Here is a 24,757-nt window from a genome sequence, read left to right as displayed (position 1 = left end):
ACTAGGAATATGTTTGTTGCAAGATGTGCCCTTGCCCTGATTTGCTTTTTGTTTACCCCAATGTATTTATCACTGAGCTTGAATAAAAATGTGCATGAAAGCTTAGAAAGCTTTTTTTTTTTTTTGCTTCTGGAAATTTTGCTTCTGGAAAATGATCTGGAAAATTTCCAGAACTGAGATGTCTAAAAAAAAAGCAAATAAAAGAAAATACATATGACATTTAACCTCTTTACCCCAACTTTCCCTCCTTTCCCCAAGGATAGTTTGGGTCTCAAAGAGAAATGTTGCTGAATACCAAGAAGTGTGGCTTTGAGTAGCTGTTCAGGTGCTATATCATTGCAAGCCACTAGATGGCGCTCAAAGCTCAACTTCATAGTTCATAGCCCTAGAGGTGGAAAGGATCTCAGGGGTCTCTCTCTTATTTTTTTTTTTTAAACAGATGGAGGAAACTGAGGCCCAGGGAGGGGAAGGGACTTGTCCAAGGTTGCCCTTGTAGTGAATGTTAAAGAAGGGATTTGAACCCAGGTTTTCTGACTCCAGAGATAATGTTCTCTCTAGTATACTGGCATACACAGGCCACAGCATTACTAGTGATCCTAGGTACTATTTTTAAAGCTTCCAAATAACCCGGAACCAATCCACAAAGAGCAAAAATACATTTGAAAGTGGGCACAGTCTTCTTGTTTAAGTCTTACTTGCATTCTCAGCCCACACCCAAAGAATCCACTTAGTTCACCTATCCGCTGAATGGATTTGCTATAGTTAAAATGAACATAGACTTAGAGCCAAAGGGACGGTAGAGGCTATGGAGTCTATCCCCCACCCCATTTTACAGCTGAAGAAACTGAGTAACAGGAAGAGCCATGTAACTAATAAGTGGCAGAGGCAGGATTTGAACTCGGAGCTGCTGCCTCCAAATCCAGTGCTTTAGCTCTATGTATTACTCCCAAAGTAAAGGGTTATCAACATTAACCCCCCAAAAAGAAAAGAGCAGCTCACCAGCTGCTCCTGCTACCTCTGGTAGATTCTGATTTTGCCCATGTGATTCCCTCCCTCCCCCATCTCTTTTGCATTTTGCCTTTTTGTTCTCATGGTGGAGTTGGGGAGGGAGGGGAGAAAGATACACCCAAAGGCCTTTCTTGGCAGGTGGCACTACCAAGTTTTCTGGATCTCATGGCTATAGGGAAAGGGAAAGTCATCTAACTATGTTCAAGCTGGCCCCATTTTCACTGATCACGGATTCCAACTCCTATAGGGAATGTATTCACCTAAGTGTGGCCCTTCAACTAAATCTAGTTGGATTCACTTGAGGACTTAGAGGGCCACGAGGCTGCAGGTTCCCCATCCCTGCCTGGACAAATCACCCGCTTCATACTTCCATTTGCTAGCCCTGAGAAATTCCATCCCATCCTTTTCCCTTCCTCCCCCTCCACTCCAGTCTAATCATATGGTCAGATATCTGCCTTTTCTGTGTCTCCTGTGGGTGCGTCACAGCTGGGAGGAGGGGAGAGGTTGTCCTCCCCTCCCCCCCCCCAAAATGTTGCAAAGCACTCCATCTGCCCTTTTTTTTTTTTTTTTTTGCTTAGGCAGTTGGGGTTAAGTGACTTGCCCAAGGTCACACTGCTAGTAAGTATCAAGTATCTGAGGCTGAATTTGAATCCATCTGCCCTTTCTAAAGCTCTTCTGGGGAGAATGACATCAGCCCAACTTCTGACAATGGCCCTTTGCATATTCCTTGGAGTGTCCTCCAGCTCTCACACCTGTCTCTCTTCCGCACCTCAAGAACTAGAAAAATGCAGGGGAACGTAGTTCCTTGCTGTGAGCAGGAAGCTTTTTCAACAAGGATCACTAGAGGACAAAAACAGCTAACAAGAAATTGATTTGGAAAATACTGGAGGATGGGAGATAGACAGATATTGAATGTTCCAAAAGGGGAGGCGGATTTAGACCACCGAATTTTATCTGTCCTTGGCAAAACTGGAGAAAAGGTTATTAAAATGATGGCTTCTGATCACTTAGAAAAAGAAGTTATCACTACAGGTTTGGCAGAGTTTTATTAAGAACAAGTTAAGCAGGGAAAGCTAGGTGGCGCAGTGGATAGAGCACCGGCCCTGAAGTCAGGAGGACCTGAGTTCAAATCCGGTCTCAGACCAAACACTTGACACTTACTAGCTGTGCGACCCTGGGCAAGTCACTTAACCCCAACTGCAAAAAAACAAAACAAAAACAAAAACACAGACCAATCTCTTTCTTTTTCAATGGCAGTGTGGTACAATGCATAGTGAGCTGGCCTCACAGCCAGGAAGATCTGGGTTCAAGTGCGACCTTTAACGTTACTGCTGCTATGGCTGTGGGTAAGTTACCTAACCTCTCAATACTCCAGGCCAGTGTGGTCAAACTCAAATAGAAATGGGGGCCACTAGACTTGTACCAAAGGATCCCTGTGGATGTATACTGGCTTCGAAAGCAACATATGAACATTAGCCATGTTTTGATGTATTTTTATCCATGTTGTGAAATATTTCCCAATTACATTTTCCTCTGGTTCTCGCTATACCCAGGAGTGTTGTGGGTCATGGGTTTGACGCCTCTGCTCTAGGCAACTCTCAAAGATGGTCAGTTGCAGAGAAAGTGCCTACCTGCACTGGCAGAGAGAGGTTCCTTATCCAGGATCATACAGCCATTCTAGATGACAGCGAAGACTCACAACCAGGTCCTTCTGGGTCCCGAGGCCAGCTCGTCACACAGTGCTGTATGACTGCAGATCGACTAAGTCCACATTCTCTGGAAACGCAAATTTGCAGGTTAAGTCAAAAGTCTCATGCCTTTCTTAAAATGCCTGATTCTTAAACTGGCACCAGCCTGTTACAGGCTCTCATCAGCTAACACTTGGACTACAGCAATAGCTGCTGGTTGGTCTCCCTGCTTCCAGTCTCTTCTCGTTCCAGTCCTTCCTATACTCAGCTGTTAAAGTGATCTTCCTAAATCACAGGTCTGACCTGTCACTTCCCTATTCCATAAACTCCACTGGCTCCCTATCACCTCCAAGATCAAACACAAAATTCTCTGTTTGGCTTTCAAAGACCTTCATTACCTGTGTCCCCTCTCATAACTTACACCACTTCCCACGAACCATGCAATCTCCTAACACTGACCTTCTTTTTTTTTTTTGGCTAGGCAATGGGGTTAAGTGACTTGCCCAGGGTCACACAGCTAGTAAGTGTCAAGTGTTTGGTCTGAGGTCAGATTTGAACTCAGGTCCTACTGACTTCAGGGCCGGTACTCTATCCACTGCGCCACCTAGAAGCCCCTTTAACACTGACCTTCTTGTCATTTCCCGCACAAGACACCATTTCCCAACTCCATGCACTTTAACTGGCTGTCCCCCATGCCTGGAATGCTCTTCCTCCTCATCTCTACTGCCTAATTTCTCTGGCTTCCTTCAACTCTCAGCTAAAATCTCACCTTCTGCATAAGGCCCTTCCCAATCCGCCTTAATTGAGCATTCCCCTCTATTGATTATCTCTCATTTACCCAGTATATATCTTGTTTGGACATAGCTGTTTGCATGCTGTCGCCTCCATTAGATTGTGAGCTTCTTGAGGGCAGGGACTGTCTTTGGTCTTTTTTTGTATCCCTAGTGCTTAGCACAGGGCCTGGAACACGTGTTGTTCAGTCATTTTCAGTCCTGTCTGATTCTTTGTGACCCCATTTGGGGTTTTCTTGGCAAAGATACTCAAGTGGTTTGCCATTTCCTTCCCCAGCTTATTTTACAGATGAGGAAACTGAGGCAAACAGGGGTAAGTGACTTGGCCAGGGTCACTCAGCTAGTAAGTTTCTGGGTCAGTATTTGAACTCAAGAGAGATGAGGCATCCTGACTCCAGGCCTGGTGCTCTGTGCACTGTAGCGCCACCTAGTTGTCACATAGTAGGTGCTTAATAAATGCTTGGTGACTGACTGACTGACCTAACCTACCAGTTTGGCAAATAAGGGTTATTTGGACTGGACCTGTGATTTTATCAATATGGAGAACAAGGAAATTCCCTTTACCAAAGCAGGTCAGCTCCTTTTTTGCAACTTGTAGGCTTAGAGAGTTGCTTGGAGAACTGAGAGGTTAAGTGACTTGCTCAGCGTCATGCAGCCAGGATGGGTCACAGGTGACATTTGGACCCAAGTTTTCCTGAATCTGAGGTCATCTCTCTATCCACTATACCACATTGACTCCCTTTGGCCTCAATAACTTGCATGAATAAGTCAGGGTGCAGTTTTAATTTCAAACCCTGTCTTTTTCTAATTTTATTCTTTCTCTTAGTTTTATGATAATTATTATCTTTACTCTAACAAACTGATGGTCTGACAGACTACCAACTCATATCAGGAACAAGTCATTTTCCACTCCATTGAAATATAATCAATTTCATTTGGTAATGTTATTTGGTACTCTCCATATTAAGCACCTTTGTCTTCTTTTCTGGAAGAAAGTATTCATGACAGATAGTCATGAGGCTTCTTTATAGCCTACAAATATTTGGTCTCTCTCAGTCCTTGGCTCCTGAGCTATATTTTCCAACATATTTTTCACTGAACAGAAGAGGATAGCAGATGGATTAGAAAGCAGAATCCAACAATATGATACTTACAAGAGACATACCTGAAACCGAAAGATGCACACAAAGTTAAAAGAAGTGGCTGGAACAAAATCTATTATACTTTACCTGAAGCAAGCATAGCAATCATGATCTCGGACAGAGCAGCAGCAAAAATAGACCTAAAAAGATAAACAGGGAAACTATATTTTGCTGAAATGTACCATAGACAATGAATTAATATTAATACCAAAAAAAAAAAATGCCAAATGGCATAGTATCTAAATTCTTTTTTTTTTTTTTTTTTTGCAAGGCAATCAGGATTAAGTGACTTGTCCAGGGTCACACAGCTAGTGTGTATCATGTGTCTGAGGCCAGATTTGAATTCAGGTTCTCCTGACTTCAGGGTCAGAGCTCTATCCACTGTGCCACCTAGCTGCTCATAGCACTAAATTCTTAAAGAAAAAGTTAAATAAGTTATAGGGAGAAAAAGAGAGTATAACTATAATAGTGGGAGGGGGGGCATCACATTAGCCCTCTCAGAACTAGATACATCTAAACAAAAAAGAAGTGAAGAACCTGAATAGAATTTTAGAAAGGTTAGCTATAGATCCCTGGAAACTAGTGAATGGGAATAGAAAGACATATACCTGTTTCTCAGCTGTGCATGACACCTTCACAAAAATGGACCATGTACTAGAGCATAAAAAAATAAAAAATGAATGCAGGATAGTAGAAATATGAAATGCTTCTTCTATAGACTACAAGAAATAAATATATTCAATAAAGAGCTGCTGAAGAAATTATTAGAAATTAATTGAAAACTATATAACTTAATCCTAAAGAATGGGTGGGTCAAAGAAAAATGGAATAATGTAAATTATGGGTAGGCTAAGTCATGCTACCAACATCCTGATAAAGACTATGGGCTCAGAGTACAGATTGAGACATAATTTTTTGGAACTTGGCAAAGAGAGGAATTTGTTTTGCTTGACTATATATGTTTCTAACTGGGGCTTTTATTTTTCTTGCTTTCTCAATGCAGGGGATGGGGGAAGATGGGAAGGAGGTAAAATATATCATTGTTTTGAAAATAATTTTCATTAAAATTAAAAAAAATAAATGGGACTACAAAATAATATATGTATTTTAAGTACCGCATGGACCATTTATAAAAACTGATAGCATATTAGGGCATAGGGACATTATAAATAAATGCAAAAAAGCAGAAATAATATGCTCATCCATTACAAACCATACTGCAACAAAAAGAGTAATCAGTTCAGTGATCACATATAGAAAAGTCACAGACCCAAAAGGAGACTTAATAATGAAATTCTAAATAATGAATGGGCTTTTGGGTATTAAAACCAAAGTTAGTGCCTGGAATACATAATGGGCCTGATGAATGTATGTTTAAGGGAATTCTGTATAATGATGATGAGAAGGAGGAGGAGGATAATGATAGTTAACATTTATATGATGCTTACTATGTGCTGGGCACTAAGTTACAATTACTATCTCATTTGAGCCTCACAACAACCTTGGAAGGTAGGTGCTATTATCATTCCCATTTTACAGATGAGGAAACTGAGGCAAACAAAGGGTAAGTGACTTGCCCAGGGTCACATAACTAGTAAGTGTCTGAGGTGGGATTTGAACTTAGGTCTTACTAACTCCAGGCCCAGCACTCAATTCACTGTATCACCAAGCTGCTTCTCAGTCTTTTATGTTTTCTTAGGGATTCCAAGAACAAAGGGGCCCACTGGAGAGCCTGGAGTGGCAGGCTGCATTGTGGATATGAGTGATTGCTGAAGTAATCTGGTCACAACAGGTTCCCCTGTACTCCAGCTGTGGGGATCAACCAGCTGTTACTATGGAAGGCCAAAGAAAAGCTCACTACAGAGGTCTTGGTAGCTTGTCCAAATGGAAGAGGAAAGGACTTGACCAGTTTTCTCTAGCCACCTTGGATCATAAACAAGGGAACTCATAGCTAGAGTGCCCCTCTACCTTCCTTTAGCCTTTCCTCGGGATCACTCATCTCCCACCCAAGCGAAATCTCCTCTCTTACCTTAGCTTGAGTGGCCAATATAGTCACCATCTCAGAGCTCAGGAAGCTTTTGTCAACTTGGCAACCTCTCCTTTTTGGACCCCATCATCCTTCCTTGATTCTACCCTGATTCCATGTCACTTCTTATATTTGGATTATAACTAGAGTAGTAAACATAACAATAATAATATTATTATACAACTCATTATTATATAAATAATATTATTATCATCATTATTACAACTAGCATTAATAGAGCTCCTACTATGTGCTAGGCACTGTGTTAAGCACTTTACAAATATTATCTCATGTGACCCTTACTATAACCCTGGGAGGTAGATGCTACATATCATTTTACAGTTGAGGAAACCAAGACAAATAGAGATGAAGTGACTTGCCCAGGGTCACATAGCTAGTAAGTGTCTGAGGCTATAATTGAACTCAAGTCTTCCTGCCTGTAGGCCCAGAGCTCTAGGCACTGTGCCACCTAGCTGCCTCCAAACTTGACTGGGTGGAAAAGAGAAGAACAATAAACAATGATGAATTTCTGAGCAACATTTTGCCATGACTCACCTAAGAAAACATCATATAACCTATTTCTACACCTTGCTCACCCCACCTCCTGCTCTCCATACCCCCTGAATCAAGAATTAAACCCTTGAAGCAATCCAAATGCATGGAAATCAAGACTTACAAAGATTGTTGATCGCTCTAGCAGGGAATTGGAAAGAATGCAATTACTCAATGATGGGGAATAGCAAAAAAAAATGGTGGCAATGGATTATAATGCAACATGAGTATGTTGTTAGAAATGACAAATGTGAAAAGTTCAAAGAAGCATGGAAATATTTAGACCAGCTGATGCAGAATCAGGTTAGCAAGGCCAGAAAAGAAATATACCCAATGATGACAACAATGGAAAAGGAAAAGACTACAAGGGGAAACTGAAAAATGTATAATGACAGTGATCTCATTTGGCCCCAGTGAAGAACTGAAAAAGTCTAACTGCTTCCTTTCATTTGAGAAGTGTGTTGGTGTGGTGTGGAGTATATACCTTTAGATTCAGTTGATTCTTTTGGCTGAACTGCTTTTGCCTCTGGGTAATTTTACCTACTCCGTAGCAATGAATGACTTGCTAGAAGAAAGATGAGGGATACCTTTGAGGGTGATGTCAAAAAGACAACAATAAAACAGATTCTGGGGGGAAGAATCAAAGCAACATGCGATTATCAAGCATGTGTTATATTCTAGGCATTATGTACATAGGTCAGGGTGAGGAAAAAAGGGCTACCAAAAATGGTTTTGTTTTTTTTTAACCAATTGGGGATAAGTGACTTGCCCAGGGTCACATAGCTAGTAAGTGTCAAGAGTTTGGTCTGAGGCCGGATTTGAACTCAGGTCCTCTTGACTTCAGGGCCGGTGCTCTATCCACTGTGTCATCTAGCTGCCCCCTCAAAAATGTTTTTTAATATTCTTTCTTTCCATATCAGAAATTTCCCACTAACTCTATACTCACTGACTATGACACAGAACCCATTACTCTAGCCAGAGTGGTCCAAGAATGTCTATTGGTCCTGTTCGAACATGGATTTCACACCTTCAGTCCACCGCCTATCTCTGAAAGAGGGTAAGGTTATGATACACCATCAGTGTCCAGAGGTCATAACTGGACATTGCATTGATCAGACTTCTGCATTCCTGTAATTCTTTGTACCTCAAACACACTCCAGCCCTCTATAACCAGCCAAGAAGGATTCTACTCAACCACTGCACAGGACAGGGACTCATCACCTACATTGGCACCCTTCCCCTTCTATCCTGTCCTCACTGAGACTCCCAACCTGGAGAGAGATAATGTACTCCACACTGGGGTGAATCCTTAGCCAGAGTTATCCTACCTGATCATTGAGGGTGAGTGCCTCAAATATGCCTCAGTGAGAACCATACATACAGTTATCCCTTCCACATTGCAGGGGTTAGGAGTGAGGTGCCCCACAATCTGGAAAATCCACGTAAAATGTTTTGGCCTTCCCTTCACACCAGAGAAGTCATCTGAATTATTATGGTATTAAAAGATAAAATATATTGATATCATATAATACTATACACATATTTTATGCATTTTTGAGTTTCTAAATTTTTTCTGGGTCATCTGCTGGCCTTCATGTGTCATCTGAGGCTTCCATTAAACTCCCCCAAAATTCCCATTTAATTTCTTAGGCCAAAACCACGATGAGGAAAGTCGCAATGTGGAAGGGATAACTGTATTCAGTTAGGCCCCAGGACTCCTAATCTGTACTGCCTACAAGGATAACCCACCCTACTCTCTTTCCTGCTCTTACACAGGGTCTGATCATAAAATCAGAAGCATCACTGCTACTGGGATGGACTTGGAAACTTACTGTTCACTGTGATTCCAAGTTCTGGAATTACCTGGGCTGAGGATCCCTTCCCTGGCCAGGTTCATCCCTATCCCTGTCAACCCCAACTCTGTTACTATCTCAGTCTTTCCTGCACTTTCACTAGGCCCTCTGTCACTCCTGATGTATTTTGAACAAACTATGCTTCATATCACACAGGTGGTTGCCCCTACTATCCCCACTCCCAGACTTGAGTACAGTTATCCCCTCCATATTGTGACTTTCCCCATCACGGTTTCAATATATTGCAGGTCGACGTAAGAAATTAAATGGGAATTTGGGGGGAGTTTTGCAGAAGCTGCAGATGACATGTGAAGGGTAGCAGACAACCCAGAAAAGTTTAGAAACTCAGAAATGCATAAAATAAATGGATGGTCTTGTATAATATCAAGAAAAAAGAGAAGGAAATCCATGAAGCTGGAAGACTTCTCTGATACGAACAGAGGACCAAAAAATTTTATGAGGATTTCCCAGATCATGGGGTGCCACAACCCTAACCCCTGCAATGTGTAAGGGATAACTGTATGATCTTTTTGTATTTAATTTTCTATGTATGCATCATTTTCCTGCAATAGCCTGTAAGCTCCTAGAGGCTAGGGAGGGCTTTGGATTTTGCCTTTATGTCCTGAAACTTAGCCTGGCACCTGGCACACAATCCAGGTCTGCTCCATGCATGTTTAAGGAAATTCTCTCTCTCAATCTCTTTTTACCTTTCCACAGCGGTGGAGCCCACTGGACAGTCTGGAGTGGCAAGCTTCATTGTAGATGCAGGTGATGCCCCGGGCTCCAGCTGTGGGGATGAACCAGCTGTTACTATAGAAGGACAGGTGAAAGCACATAACACGGGCCCTGGAAACTTGTCCCAAATGCAAGGGGGAAAGGACTTGACAGGTTTCTTCCAGCTACTTTGGATCATAAGAAAGAGAACCCATAAATACAGTGCCCCCACCCACCTCTAGCCTTTCCCTGAGATCACTCATCTTACATCCAAGCCAACTCGACTTCTTACCTTAGCTTGAATGGCCAGTATAGATTCGCCCTCTCAGAGCTGGAGCTCAGTAGCCATTTCTTAACTTGGCAACCCCTTCTTTTTGCCCCCATCATCCTCTCTTATCTCTCTTTTGCCTCTAGTTGACTTTTTACATAGTCTGATTATAACTGGCCCAGGAAACATGACTGCATGAAAGGAAAAGAGAAATGCAACAATAAATAACAATGACCTGCCGAGTAACAATGGGTACATTTTCCCATGAGTCACCAAGGAATAAATACATCATCAACTGACAGGTGTACCATCACCACCCACCCCACCCAAGCCATTCCCTTTCCCCACCCTGCCCACCTTGAAACAATCACTAAGAATGAAAATCCCGATTTACAAAAATGATTCATCTTAGACACTCTTCTCTCTTTTTTCCCCGAAGGATGCCTTTAGAAAATATATGGACATTCTTATGTATATGAGGCATCAGCAAATGGACAAAGGGGATAATATATGGTAATGGTCAATGTTGGAGGGTTTCAAGTTGACAGATGGATTGAGTCACTGCTGGTGGGAGTCTTTAATTGGTCCAATCATACTGTAAATCAATTTGAAATTAATTTAAAAATGTGACTAACATGTCCGTGACTCTTGACCCTCAGGTTCTACCACTAGGCATAAATTCTAAGCCATCAAAGACACACAGAATGGTCCCAGGAGAACCAAATATTCATAGTAGCCATTTTTTTGAAGCTAGCAAGGAACTGTAATCAAAGCAGTCCACCGAGTGGAGAATGGCTAAAAAGTTGTGGCATGACACTGTAAAGGACCATGAGTGTATTCTCAAAAATGATCAGTGTGAAGAGTTCAGAAAGCATGGAAATGTTTAGACTAATAGATGCAGAATCAAGTTATCAGGATCTGAAAAACAATATAGTCCATGACTACAACAATGGAAAAAGAATAACAAAAAGAAACTGAAAGGTATGTAATGCTAATGATCTCATTTGACCCCAGTGAATAATTGACAAAGTTTACCTCCTTCCCTTCACTTGAGAAGTGGGAGACTCATGGTATGGAATGTAGTATAGACTTTTTGACTCTGTTTATGTTTTGGTTCTTTTGGTTGAACTGATTTTTCTTTCAACTCTTCCTTCCCTCCTGCCCCCATGGACATGGCTGGCTGGTTAGGAGGGAAACATGAGGGATACCTTTGGAAAGGAAGGTGATGTCAAAAGAAAAGATATCAATAAAACAGATTTTCCTTGAAAAGACAAATCAAAATGTAATTCATAAGCATATACTATGTTCCAGGTACTTTGCACATTGAGGTCAGGGGAAGGAAAATGCCCCAAAATAAGTTTTATTAATGATCTTGTGGATGTGAGGCATCTAGCAAATTGGCAAAGGTGACAAAAGATAGCAATAGTCAACGCTGTAGGACTTTGAATAATCAGGTGGACTGACTGACTCTTGGTAAAAATGTAGTCTAACCATTCTGGAAATCAATTTGGAATTATTTGAAAGAAGTGATCATAATTCTTGATCTCCAGGTTTTATAGCTAGGCCTAAATACTAAGCCAGTCAAAGACACAAAGACAGGTTTTAGGGGTACTAAATATTCATAGCAGCCCTTTTAGGTGCCAGCAAGGAAATGGGAACAAGCCATTGCCCACTGATGTTGTTTTCGTTGTTTACTTGATCAATCGTGTCTGACTCTCTGTGATCCCATTTGGGGTTTCCTTGGCAAAGATACTGGAGCGATTTGCCATTTCCCTCTCCAGCTCACTTTACAGATGAGGAAACTGAGGCAAACAAATTGAAGTGACTTGCCCAGAGTCGCATAGCTAGTAAGTGTCTGAAGCCAGATTTGAACTCAGGTCTTCCTTATTCTAGGGTCAGCACTTTATCGACTGCAGTGCCACCTAGCTGCCCTTGCCCATCGATGGGGAATGGCTAAAAAAAATTGTGGTACTGGATTGTAAAAGAACATGAGTATGTCGTCAGAAATGACAAATGTAAAGAGTTCAGAAAAGCATGGAAATGTTTTGACTAGCTGATACAAAATTAAGTTAGCAGGACCAGAAAAACAACAATGGAAAAATAAAGAATGACAAAAGGAAACTGCAAGATATGTAAGGACAATGAGCCCATTAGGCCCCAGTGAAGAGCTGACAAAGTCTACCTCTTTCCCTTAATGGAAGTAGTGGAAGGATGCTCATTTGGAATGTGAGGCACATCTTCAGTCTTAGTTGATTCCTTGGTTCCTTTGACTGAATTGCTTTTTCTTTTGACTTTTCTCTTTTTCTCTCTTCCATGGCAATGGATGGCTTGCTGGGAGGGAACCATATGGGATACCTCTGGACATGAAGGTGATGTAGAAAGAGAAGATATTAGTAAAATCTATTTTCTTTGAAAAGTCAAGTCAAAATGCAATTAATAAACATGTGCTATATTCCAGGAACTATTTATAGAGAAGTTAGGTGGGGGAAGGAAAGAATACAAAAAAAGTTTATTAATGCTCTTTTTTCCATTTTAGGAATTTCCCACTGTCTCTATGCCCACCCACCTTGTCACATAATCGATTACTCTGGCCAGAGCAGTCCAAGAAAATCTATTGGCCCTGTCTGAGCATGGATTCCACACCTTGAGACACCACTTGTCTCCAGAAAGGAGCAAGGGTGGTGGGTTATTGCTACACCATCAGTGTCCTGAAGTCATAATTGGACATTTCATTGATCAGACTTCTACATTCTTGTAATTCTTTACTTCAAACATACTCCAGATCTCTTTTATGAGTGACTCCTATCTTCCTCTAGCCTTTTCCTGGTAACACTCATCTTCCAACCAAGCCAACTCTCCTTTTTACCCTAGCTTGGGCGTGTAAGTTCAGATTCATGCTCTCAGAGCTAGAGCTCAGGAGGCTGATAGCCCCTTAACAGTAATTCCTTTTGGCCGCTATCATCCTTCCTTTCCTCTTCTTTGCCTCTGAGTCAATTACGATATATTTTGATTATATCTGGACCAGACAACATGCCTGCATGACTGGAAAAGAGAAGAGGAATAGTAGCAATTATTTTCTGCTCAGCTACCTCATTCTTCCCTGCCATTACACTGTGCCCTCTGCAATCCCTGTTATATTGTAAACAGCCTACCTCTCATTTTACACATAAGATCACTCTCACCATCCCACCCCAAAATTATTTTTAATATGCTTTGCATTTATGTATGTATTATTTCCCAGCAATTGCCGGTAGGTTCTTAGATACACGAAAGCCTTTTGCTTTTCTCTTTGGGTCCTGAAACCTAACCTAGCACCTCACACATAGCCTGGGTCTGACAAATGCTTGTTCAAGGGAATTCTGACTCTCAGTATCCAAGGATGATGGAGCCTAATGAGGGGCATGGTATGGCAGGCTGCACTGGGGAAGTGAGCAATACCTTACTGAAGCAATCCAGTTGTAGGTGGCCCTGCTGTGGGGAGAAACTTGCTGTTATCATGGAAGGACAAGGGAATACCCACAACAAACTTCTTGTTATCTTGTTCCAATTGAAAGGGAAATGAGTTTGACAAGTTTCCTCTAGTAACCTTGTATCATAATCAAGGTAACCTATAACTAAAATGACCCCACCCTCCTCTAACCTTCCCTGGGACCACTCTTCTCCCGTCCAAGCCAACTCTCCTTCTTACCTTAGCTTCAGTGGTACAGTTTATATTCATTCTCTCAGAACTGGAGCTCAAGAAGCCTTTGTAGCTTGGTAACCAATCCTTTTGACCCTCTTGATTTTTCCTTACCTTTTCTTTTCCTCCAAGTCACTTCCTAGACATTTTGATTATATCTGGACCAGGTAACATGACTGGGTGAGCGGATAAGAAAAGAGAAGCAGTAAGTAACTAAGTGTAATTCAATCAAATCACAAATATCGGCCATGTTTTCTGATGGGTCCCAATCCTTTGGTCCACCTTGGAATTAGGGTTTTGCCCCCGGAGCCTGTTGTACAAGGATGCCACTTTTACATCCCCTAGCACCATAAAAATTGTCACATGACCACCATGAATACTCTCAGATTGACACAGTCCCTTTCACATCTCCATCCTATCATTTCTGTAGCTCTACAATCCTCATTGGCACACGGCCACTACCATCACTATCATCTCCAAGATCATCATTGTTATATCACCACTTTCAGATCATAACCATTACTTTCTTTTTTGGATACTTTTTGTTCTGAACTCAAACACACAAAAATAATATTTCCAGATAAATATCAGAACATAAAATAGGATTTTTTTATGTAACCAGGAATCTCCATTTCATACTCTTTATTTTATTTTTAAAATTGTAAAATTAATTCTGGACATTGCTCTCAAAACCATCCTGCTGTTTGTGTCCCCTCTTTACCTCAAACATATTCCAGATCTCTTTTATGACTGACTACTTTGACTTGATTGTTTTCTTCTATTTTTTAAAAAATGTATCAATGGACCTCTTTTTTGAAATTATTAGTATTACTGACACAACCTTATAATCAATTGTTCATCTGGTTTTTTTTACTTCACTCCATATCACTTCATACTATCCATGACTTTCTAAAATTATTTTTCATAATTTCTTGTGGCCCAACAATATTCCATTATCTTCAAATAACATAAACTTTTGTCTTTTGGTATGTTATATTCCATGATACTTTTCTGGTTTTTAGTAAAAGCTTCCAGGTTTTGTGTCATCCTGATTGTAATGTAACATACAAAATTGATTCTTATATTCTTATATTAATATAATATAGTATATAATATATAATAATATATAATATATTATACGATTAATTATATATTATATATAATTGCATATTATATTATTAATATAATATAGTATATAACATATAATAATATAATATTAATATAATATAATAGATTCTTAGATTCTTATATTAATCATTTTATGATTCTTAAATACCTCTTTTTGACTTGTTTTCCAAGGCCATTGTTGTTATCACATATATTACATTTGTTGTACTTAAATAAGTTTGTTGGTACTTAAACTCTTTCTTTCTGGCTGCTTCTGGTATTTTTTATTTGCCTTGAGAGCTTTGGATTGGTTATGAGGTTCTTGTGACTTTTGATCTTTGCATTCTTTTAAGGAAGTGATAGGTGGATCTTTTTTGTCTATAATTTGCCCTCTGTTTCTAATAGATGTGGGGTAATTTTCATTGATAATTATTTATATTCTATAGTCCAAGTCTTTTAAAATTATGGTTTGTTTTTTTTTTTTTTTTCAGAAAATCTAATGATTTTTTTTTTTTTTTGGTGAGGCAATTGGGGTTAAGTGACTTGCCCAGAGTCAAACCGCTAATGAGTCTGTGTCTGCAGTTGGATTTGAACTCAAGTCCTCCTGACTCCAGGACAGGTGCTCTATCCACTGTGCCACTGAGTTGCCCCTGAAAATCTAATGATTCTTAAATATTCCTTTTTTTACTTGTTTTCCAAAGCAATTGTTATCATGTACATTACATTTTTTCAACTAGGCCTTAAATCCCTATCTTATACCATATTAAGCCAAACATAAAAAAAATCAACACACTGACCATGTCTGGAAATGGATTCCACAAGTAATCCACCATATCTCTCCTGAAAAATGGGAAGCATGCCTCATCATCAGACTCTGTGGTTATAATTGAATGCTGCCTTGATAAGACTTCTGAAATTGGTCATTATTGTTTTCTTTCACATTACCATGGCCACCTCTACCACTATCAATTTCACATCACTAGCCCTGTTTTCACATTCTTACTATCCTGTAACATTAGAACCATCAGCACCACCACATCCTTAGCACTTTCACTTTGAAAAAGTCAAGAACAACATTGTCAAAATCTTATAAGCTTCACTGTCCTATTCTCAGCTCCATCACTATTACATTCTTACAATCCACATTGCCACATGGTCACCATAAGTACTAGAACTCCATCATCATCATTTTCATATCCCCATCAATCATTGTCACATATGTACCCACTAATAACACTGTTATATAATCACTATTAGAGGCTATATCCCCATCATCACCAACTTCACATTGCCAACACACTATCACATCTATACCATCAATGAAAAGTGTTAGGCCATTCCTAGCCAGTCCAACACTTTCATCAATCCTGCTTCATGTTTTTCCAAGGTAAACACAAGAACGATGAAGGGCAGAGCCAAGATGGCGGCGTAAAAGCAGTGACTTGCTTGAGCTCTCCCCCAAACCCCTCCAAATACCTGTAAAAAATGGCTCTAAACAAATTCTAAAGCAGCAGAACCCACAAAAAGACAGAGTGAAACAAATTTCCAGCCCAAGACAACCTGGATAGTTGATGGGAAAGGTCTGTTAAGCTGGGCTGGGAGAGGAGCACAGTTCAGCATGGGCCACCCAAACAAAGACCAAGCTTCAGCGAACCTGGAGCAGGCCTCAGGGGAATGAATCACTACCAGCTGTAGTGGTTTCCAGACTTCTCAACCCACAAATGCCAAAGACAACTTAGAAGGTCAATAGGAAAGGTCTGTAGGACCCGGGTGAGAGAGGTGTGCTGTCTGGCCCCAATCCTGGCACAGCCTAGGGCAGTGGCTGCTTCCAGAGTTCTTGGCACACAGACAGTGGGGGGGATCAAGTGGCTGATCAGAGGGGGATTGCAGGGATCTCTTGGCTGGTGCTGAGGCAGTATTCTCTTGCTTTGACCATGCTTGGAGCTGGGTTGCAGTCCTAGCTGGTGGTCCTGGGGTGAGGAGGAATATTGGCATGGTAGATAGAGATTGTGGCGGTGGTGGAGAGGGAATCCTCACAATTCCAAGGCAGAAAAGTGTGCTTGTGGTCACTCATAGACCAGAGCACAGGCCAGGAAAGGAGTAAACACCTCGCCCTTGATCATACCACCTTGGAAGAACTGAAAATTTATAGGTCACTAGAAGTATCTCTGAAAACAGCTGTACAAAACCCCTGAAGCTTGGAACAGTACATTCTTCACACTGGAAGCAGACTCCTACCTTAACAAAGAGTTTAAAACTCAAGTAATTGGTGGAACATAAGCAAACAGCACAAAAAACTCAGGCCACAGAATCTTACTTTGGTGACAAAGAAGATCAAAACATACAACCAGAAGAAGACAATAAAGTCAAAGCTCCTACATCCAAAGCCTCCAAGAAAAATATGAATCTGTCCCAGGCCATGGAAGAGCTCAAAAAGGATTTTGAGAAGCAAGTAAGAGAAGTAGAGGAAAAACTGGGAAGAGAAACGAGAGTGATGCAAGAAAATCATGAAAAACAAGCCAATAACTTGCTAAAGGAGACCCCCAAAAATACTAAAGAAAGTAACACCTTAAAAATAGCCTAACCCAAATGGCAAAAGAGGTCCAAAAAGCCAATGAAAAGAAGAATGCCTTAAAAAGCAGAATTGGGGCTCAGATTCTGGCTTCCAGGAGCCAAGATGGCAGAGTAAGAAGTAAGTCACTCTTACCCTCCCTTATTAACCTCTGAAAGCCCATAAAATATCGCCCCAGGAAAAACCCTGGAACAGCTGAACCAGAAGAAAGATGGGGTGCAACAGTCCAGTAGCCCAGGTAGCTTGAGGGATTAACTGGAAAGGCCCCTCTTACCCTGGGGGAAGGGGAGCAGTACAGAAAGGGATCCCAGCAAGCTAGCGGAAAGCCCCACCTCAGCATACCAGGAGGAGATCCTGAAACCCAGATGGTACAGCAGGCAAACACCAACACCTGGACCCCCAAGTGCCTCAGTAAGGATGGGGGAACCGGTGGAAACCAGCTTGAAAAACCACCAGGTGCCTCAGCATTCTATGGCAACTAGCTCTCCCAGTGCCTCAGCAAAACTAAGGGAAGTAGTGCTCCAAGGTGCCCCAGGCAGATAAACATCCTGCAACATCCATCTGAAAGGAGCTGAAGAAAGCAAAAGGAAGGAAAGGCCCGGGTGAACAGGAAATCTCCAAGAGCCACACTACCCAATCCTACCCCTAGAGTTCCAGTATTGCTGATTCCATCCCAACACCAGGTAAGCTGCCAGAACCCTACAGCCTCCAACTGCCAGAATTGGAGGCCCCAGCACACAAAGCCACTGACTAGGCCCTAGGCTCCCAACACAAGAAGCTTGGGTCAGTGCCCTCTGCTCCCCAGCAGGAGAGCTCAATCTCTTTAAAGGCCAGGAAATAATCAAACACCATGAGCAAAAAGAAAAGTACCATAGATTCTTATTATGGGAAGAGTGAAGATCAAGGCAGAAACTCTGAAGAGGACAACACTGTCAACAAACCCACATCTGGAACCTCAAAAGGGAATATGAACTGGTCTGAAGCCCAAAAAGCCTTCTTAGAAGAGCTCAAGAAGGATTTTAAAAGTCAAAGGAGAGAGGTAGAAGAAAAAATGGGAAAAGAAATGAGAGGTATGCAAGAAAGAGTCAATAGCTTGGAAAAGGAAGGACAAAAATTAACTGTAGAAAACAAGTCCTTAAAAAATACAATTGGCCAACTGGAAAAAAAAAGTACACTGAAGAGAACAAGTCCCTAAAAAATATAATTGGCCAAATGGGGAAGGAGGTACAAAATCTAATAGAAGAAAACAATTTGTTAAAAATTAGAATTGGGCAAATGGAAGCTAATGACTACGAGAGAGCAAGAATCAGTCAAACAAAAACAAGAGTATGAAAAAAATAGATGAAAATGTAAAATACCTCATTGGTAAAACAACTGACCTGGAAAACAGATCCAAGAGAGACAATTTAAAAGTTATTTCACCTCAAAATTTAAAAAGAGACTTTTAAAATAACTTTAAAAAGTTATTTCACCTCAAAATCATGGTGAAAACAAGAGCCTGGACAGTATCTTTCAGGAAGTCATAAAGGAAAACTGCCCTGAGGTCCTAGAACCAGAGGGTAAAATAGCCATAGAAAGAATCCACTGATCACCTCCTGAAAGAGATCCCAAATTGAAAATGTCAAGGAATATAGTAGCCAAATTCCAAACTTACCAGGTCAAAGAGAAAATACTGCAAGCAGCCAGAAAGAAACAATTTAAATATCATGGAACCACAGTCAGGATTACACAGGACCTTACAGCTTCTACATTAAAAGACCGTAGGGAGTGGAATATGATATTCCATAAGGCAAAGGAGCTTGTATTACAACCAAGGATCAATTACTCAACAAAAATGAGCATGATCTTTCAGGGGAGGAGATGGATATTCAATGAAATAGGGGACTTCCAAACCTTCCTGATAAAAAGACGAGAGCTCAACAGAAAACTTGATCTTCAAATACAAGACTCAAGAGAGACATAAAAAGGTAAACAGGACAGAAAGAAACAACATGTTATTAATAAGAGCAAACTGTTTACATCACTACAAGGGAAGATGACACTTGTAACCCTTGAGAACTGTATTGTTATTACAGCATGTTAAAGGGGTATACATAAAGGGGGTGGGTTAATGATAAAAAAAATCTAATCAAGTGGGTTAAATGGATCCAAGTAAATGGATTAATCTGATCTAACTAAGAAAATATACTGAGAGAAAAGGAAAGAAGGAGGCAGACAAGGGTAAATTACATTACAGGCAAAGGCACAAATTACAGCAGAGGGAAAGAAGGGAGGGAGATGAGCATTGTTTGAACCTTACTCTCATCAGATTTGGCTCAAGAAGGGAATAACATAATCAGTTAGGTACTAATATTGATAGACTTACTGACTTCAGAAAAACCTGGAAAGACTTGTATGGTCTGATGCTGAGTGAAGTGAGCAGAACCAAGAGAACTTTGTACACAATAACAGCCATGTTGTGCGATGACTAATATTGATAAACTTAACCCTTCCCAGCAATACAAGGATCTAAGATATCTTCAAAGGCCTCGTGATGGAAAATGTTATCCACATCCAAAGAAAGAACTAGGGAATTTGAATGCAGATCAAAGCATACTATTTGCTATTTTTTTTCCCTCTTCTGTTGAGTTTTGTTTCCTCTTTCTGCTGATTCCTCCTATTGGTTCTAATTCTTACTTACAACATCACTAATGTGAAAATGTTTAATAGGAATGTATATGTATAGCTTATATCAGATTGTGTGCCTTCTTGAGGAGGGTAGTGGGGAGGGAGGGGAAGAAAAATTTTAAACTCAAAAGCATATGGAAGTGATTGTTGATTAATAAAAAAATTTAAAAATTTAAAAAATATATTAATAGACTTAAGCCTTCTCAGAAATACAAGGATCTAAGACATCTCCAAAGGTCTCAAGATGGAAAATGCTATCCACATCCAAAGAAAGAACTATGGAGTTTGAATGCAGATCGAAGCACACTATTTGCTATTTTTTTTTCTTCTGTTGTGTTTTGTTTCCTCTTTCTGGTAGTTCCTCCTATTGGTTCTAATTCTTACTTACAACATGACTAATGTGAAAATATGTTTAATAGGAATGTATATGTATAGCCTATATCAGATTGCGTGCCGTCTTGGGGAGGGAGGTGAGGAGGGAGGGGAAGAAAAATTTAAAACTCAAAAGCTTATGGAAGTGATTGTTGATAAATCAAAATAAATTAATTTAAAAAAAAAGAAAGAAAAAGAGATGCTCAGATTCTTATAATCTAGCCACTGCTCAGATTCCTTAAGAGTCTGCTCAATATGATGGATGTTCTAAGAAACCTTGTCTTTGGCTGAAAAAAAAAAAAAAGGCAGAATTGGCCAAATGGAAAAGGAAGTCCAAAAGCTCCCTGAAGAAAATAATTCCTTAAAAACCAGAATGGAGCAAATGGAAGCTAATGACTTTATGAGAAATCAAGAAATTATAAAATAAAACCAAAAGAATGAAAAAATAGAAGACAATGGGAAATATCTCATTAGAAAAACAACTGACCTGGAAAATAGAACCAGGAGAGATAATTTAAAAATTATTGGAAGGGTAGCTAGGTGGTGCACTGGAAAGAATGCCGGCCCTGAAGTCAGGAGTACCTGAGTTCAAATCCGGCCTCAGACCAAACACTTGACACTTACTAGCTGTGTGACCCTGGGCTAATCACTTAACCCCAATTGCCTTTAAAAAAAAGTATTGGACTACCTGAAAGCCATGATCAAAAAAAGAGCCTACATATCATCTTTCAAGAAATTATCAAGGAAAAATGCTCTGATATTCTAGAATCATAGAGTAAAATAGAAAATGAAAGAATCCACCAATCACCTCCTGAAAGAGATCCTCAGAGGAAAACTCCTAGGAATATTATAGCCAAATTTGAGAGTTCCCAAGTTAAGGAGGAAAATATTGCAAGCAGCCAGAAAGAAACAATTCAAGTATTATGGAAACACAATCAGGATAACACCAGATTTAGCAGCTTCTACATTAAGGGACTGGAGGGCATAGATTATGATATTCTGGAAGGCAAAGGAGATAGGATTACAACCAGGAATCACCTACCCAGCAAAACTGAGTATAATCCTTAGGGTAAAAAAATGGTCATTCAGCGAAATAGAGGACTTTCAAATATTTTTGATGAAAAGACCAGAACTGAATAGAAAATTTGACTTTCAAATACAAGACTCAAGAGAAGCATGAAAAGCTCCATCTAAGGAGAAGGATAGAGGGAGAGGAAAAAAGAAAGCATGGCTCCCCCCCACCCCAACCTAGCCACTTGTTTGAAGGAAAGAAGGAAAAGTTTACTACTGCTCAAGACTTTCTTCTAGTCCTGTCTGCCTGCTATGGGGAACTAGGCTGCTCTATGCACCATTGAACAGTCTCTGCTGGGCTTCCTGGCCTCCAGGTCACAGTGACTGCTTCTCTCCCAGCCACAAGAGCTCCTCTTGCTCCAAATTCCTCCCAATGCTGCTGGATCCCAACCCAAACTCTATCACATTTACCTTATCTTCTCTCAGTTTAAGAAAAAAGAGAACTTCTATTCCCAAGATGTCCAGCTGTCATTCAAAATATTTGTTCTAGTGAGATTCTTCAGTCCTGACCATGCCTGTGGAGTGTTTCATTAGATTTTTACCAAAGAATATAATAAAGTATCTCCTTCTTTTCTAAAAGATAGAGAGGTGCCAAAAAAAAAAAACTACCAAAAAAAAACCACACAAGGACAATGACTCTCCTTGATATTTCCATAGGAGTGCTAGAAATACCATGCTTGCATCAACCTCTTGAATCCTTACACTCAGAATCTCTTTCACAATTTAGAGATAGCTTCTTCATTTCACAGAAATTTCTTAGTGTGTAATCCAGATGCACACAATGACTTTGATTGAGTCAAGGAAGGATATAGGACCTGCTCACACTATTGAGTCAATAAAAAAGTATTCTCACCTAGTTAATGCACCAGAGCCTAAATGGAGGTGCTTTCAACTCTAACACACAATGGCCACATCTGAAAATGTATGTCTTTGTACTCGGTGTCTATCTCCTCTTTATTGAGGGTGGAGCATGACAGAGGAGGTAAGAAGCTTCAGTATAGGTACTCTAGAGATGTGGTTATGCATTGCCAGAGTTCTCAAATATTACAAAGCTGTAGGGGGACCAAGATAAGTTCACAAACATCCTTTCACTTTTCACCATGATGGCCAAAGAATAGAAAATGAACTTGCTTTAATGTGAGGATGCAGGAGCACTCTGGGTTTTGAGTGAACTATTATAGATTTACTATTTATGTGGAACTGCAGAATTATTTTCTTAATTATTTCCTTAATTTCTTTATTAAGTAACTATTTTCTTTTAATAATTAAATAATTGTTTATAATAATTTCATTATTATATTAATATTATGTTATATAAACATAGTGATTATAATAATTTAATAATTATTTTCTTTTAATAACTATCATTAATTATTAACTGTTTTTTTAAAATTTCTAATGATTGATTTTTATACTAGGATGAATTTAAACTAGAAAAGGAAAAAAAGGAGAAGAAAAGGATGTTGAGTAAATTCTTTTTTAAAGGCCTGGTAAACTTTTTATTGTTAACTATTATTGCAACAACATGAGAAAAATAATAATAACTGTATCTAGCCCTAAACTGTGATTAGTGAAACTTGCTATTTGAGGTAGCATCTCTTGGGACTATAATTTGATATTATTATGAGTTTTGAATTCACATATAATTGTTTGAATTATCATTAAGTCAGTAATCTACCACTCAAGGGAAATGCCACAAGCAGTTCAAAGGGAGCATGATCCAAGAACTTTGTGTAGGCAAAGGTAGGATCCTATTGACTCAGTTTCTCTATTATATTATTTCCTTTTTGAACAAGAATGTTTAGCATTGACTTGGGAGATTTTCATTTTGGATATGAGACTCCTGGAACTTTACCTTTTGGATTCATTTCAGGAGGTCATAAGTGGATTCCTTCCATCTTTACTTTGCCTTATGTTTCTAATAAATCTTGACAGCTGTCATTTATGATTTCGTGAAGTATAGGATCATGGCTTCCTTTTAATCATAATTTTCAGGGAGTCTAAATAATTCTTTTTTTTTTTGTCTAAATAATTCTTAAATTATCTCCCTTTGACCTGTTGTTTTAGATGTCTGATACTTTATACTTTTTCTATGTTTTTAATCTTTTGATTTTGTTCTTGTATTAATTGCTCTTTTTGGGTAAGGTTTGCCACTTTATCTTCTATACTACTTGCTTCCAATAACTTCTATGAGAGTTTATAGTTCATTTTTTCCTGAATATTTGCATAGTCTTTTCGGAAAACTCATTTCCCTGCTTTGATTCTCCCCTGGAAGTTATTTCAAAGCTATTCCTTCTTTTAGACAATCTCTAGATCAGCAAGTTTTGGAGGGTCAGTGATTTCCTTGGGGCTGTGCCAGGATAAGGCTCTGCCCCTTCTGTACTTTTGGCTTTTTTTTTTCTGGTGAGGCAACTGGGGTTAAGTGACTTGCCCATGATCACACAGCTAGTAAGTGTCAAGTGTCTGAGGCTGGATTTGAACTCAGGTCCTCCTGACTCCAAGGCTGGAGCTCTATCCACTGCAGCGCCACCTAGCTGCCTACCCCTCTACACTTTTGAATGAGGTGGTTGGCCATGTTTGATCTCCCTCTGAATCACCTGAGATCATGTGATGACCTATGCCTCCTAAGCACACATTTCTTGGATCACTGTAATTATAAAAACCTGTTCCAACAATCAGTTCATTTTAATTCCCAGGGTCTTATTTTATCTGGGCCTCCCTTTCAAAGTAGCCACCCCAAAGCTTGCCAGAAGGTTACATTCCCATTACATTTCCATGACAATAACATCAGTAAGCTATGCAAAATAAACATTAATTTGCTAACAATGGCTAGCTAGCTAACAACAGTTAGCATAGCTAACAAACTATACAACACATATATGATAGTAATAAAAAATAAATTTTTAAGTAAGAAAAATAATGAAATGGGATCATGCAGCGATTAGTACATACATCAACTGAGACACGTAATTTCATCAAGGCACACATTGCACAGATAAATGCCAGCGTTATTGTCTAGCAACGCGCTCATTTTTACCTGTTGTTGTTGTTTAGTCACGTCAAACTCATGACCCCATGGACCATACTGTCTAGGGGGTTTTCTTGATAAAGATACTGGAGTGGATTGCCATTTCCTTCTCCAGTGGGTTAAGGCAAACAGAAGTTAAGTGACTTGTCCAAGATTACATAGCTAGGAAGTATCTGAGGCTGGATTTGAACTCAGGTCTTCCTGACTCCAGGCCCAGCA

General features: G+C 39.8%; 1 long non-coding RNA gene across 6 annotated transcripts in view; it reads right to left on the bottom strand.

Moving 5' to 3' along the window:
* LOC114025447 overlaps window positions 1-24,757 on the bottom strand; it is a 52,321-nt gene that overhangs the window by 13,795 nt on the left and 13,769 nt on the right. The window contains exons 1-9 of one of the 6 annotated variants that reach the window (XR_003567023.1): window positions 12,909-14,552; window positions 12,225-12,399; window positions 11,078-11,250; window positions 10,067-10,233; window positions 9,768-9,847; window positions 7,692-7,772; window positions 6,659-6,798; window positions 4,717-4,769; window positions 2,640-2,784 (exon numbers count right to left, since the gene is read on the bottom strand). This is a non-coding gene — a long non-coding RNA (uncharacterized LOC114025447). Of the gene's footprint in view, window positions 1-2,639; window positions 2,785-4,716; window positions 4,770-5,237; window positions 5,284-6,658; window positions 6,799-7,691; window positions 7,773-9,767; window positions 9,848-10,066; window positions 10,234-11,077; window positions 11,251-12,224; window positions 14,553-24,757 lie in introns of those variants that run through there. The other 5 variants (XR_003567022.1, XR_003567021.1, XR_003567026.1 and 2 more) reach the window with 5 other exon arrangements.

The sequence above is a fragment of the Vombatus ursinus genome, unplaced genomic scaffold (genome assembly GCF_900497805.2).
Source record: "Vombatus ursinus unplaced genomic scaffold, bare-nosed wombat genome assembly UNPS02004677.1, whole genome shotgun sequence".
NCBI lineage: Eukaryota > Metazoa > Chordata > Mammalia > Diprotodontia > Vombatidae > Vombatus > Vombatus ursinus.
This window is presented reverse-complemented; position numbering and strand designations above follow the sequence as displayed.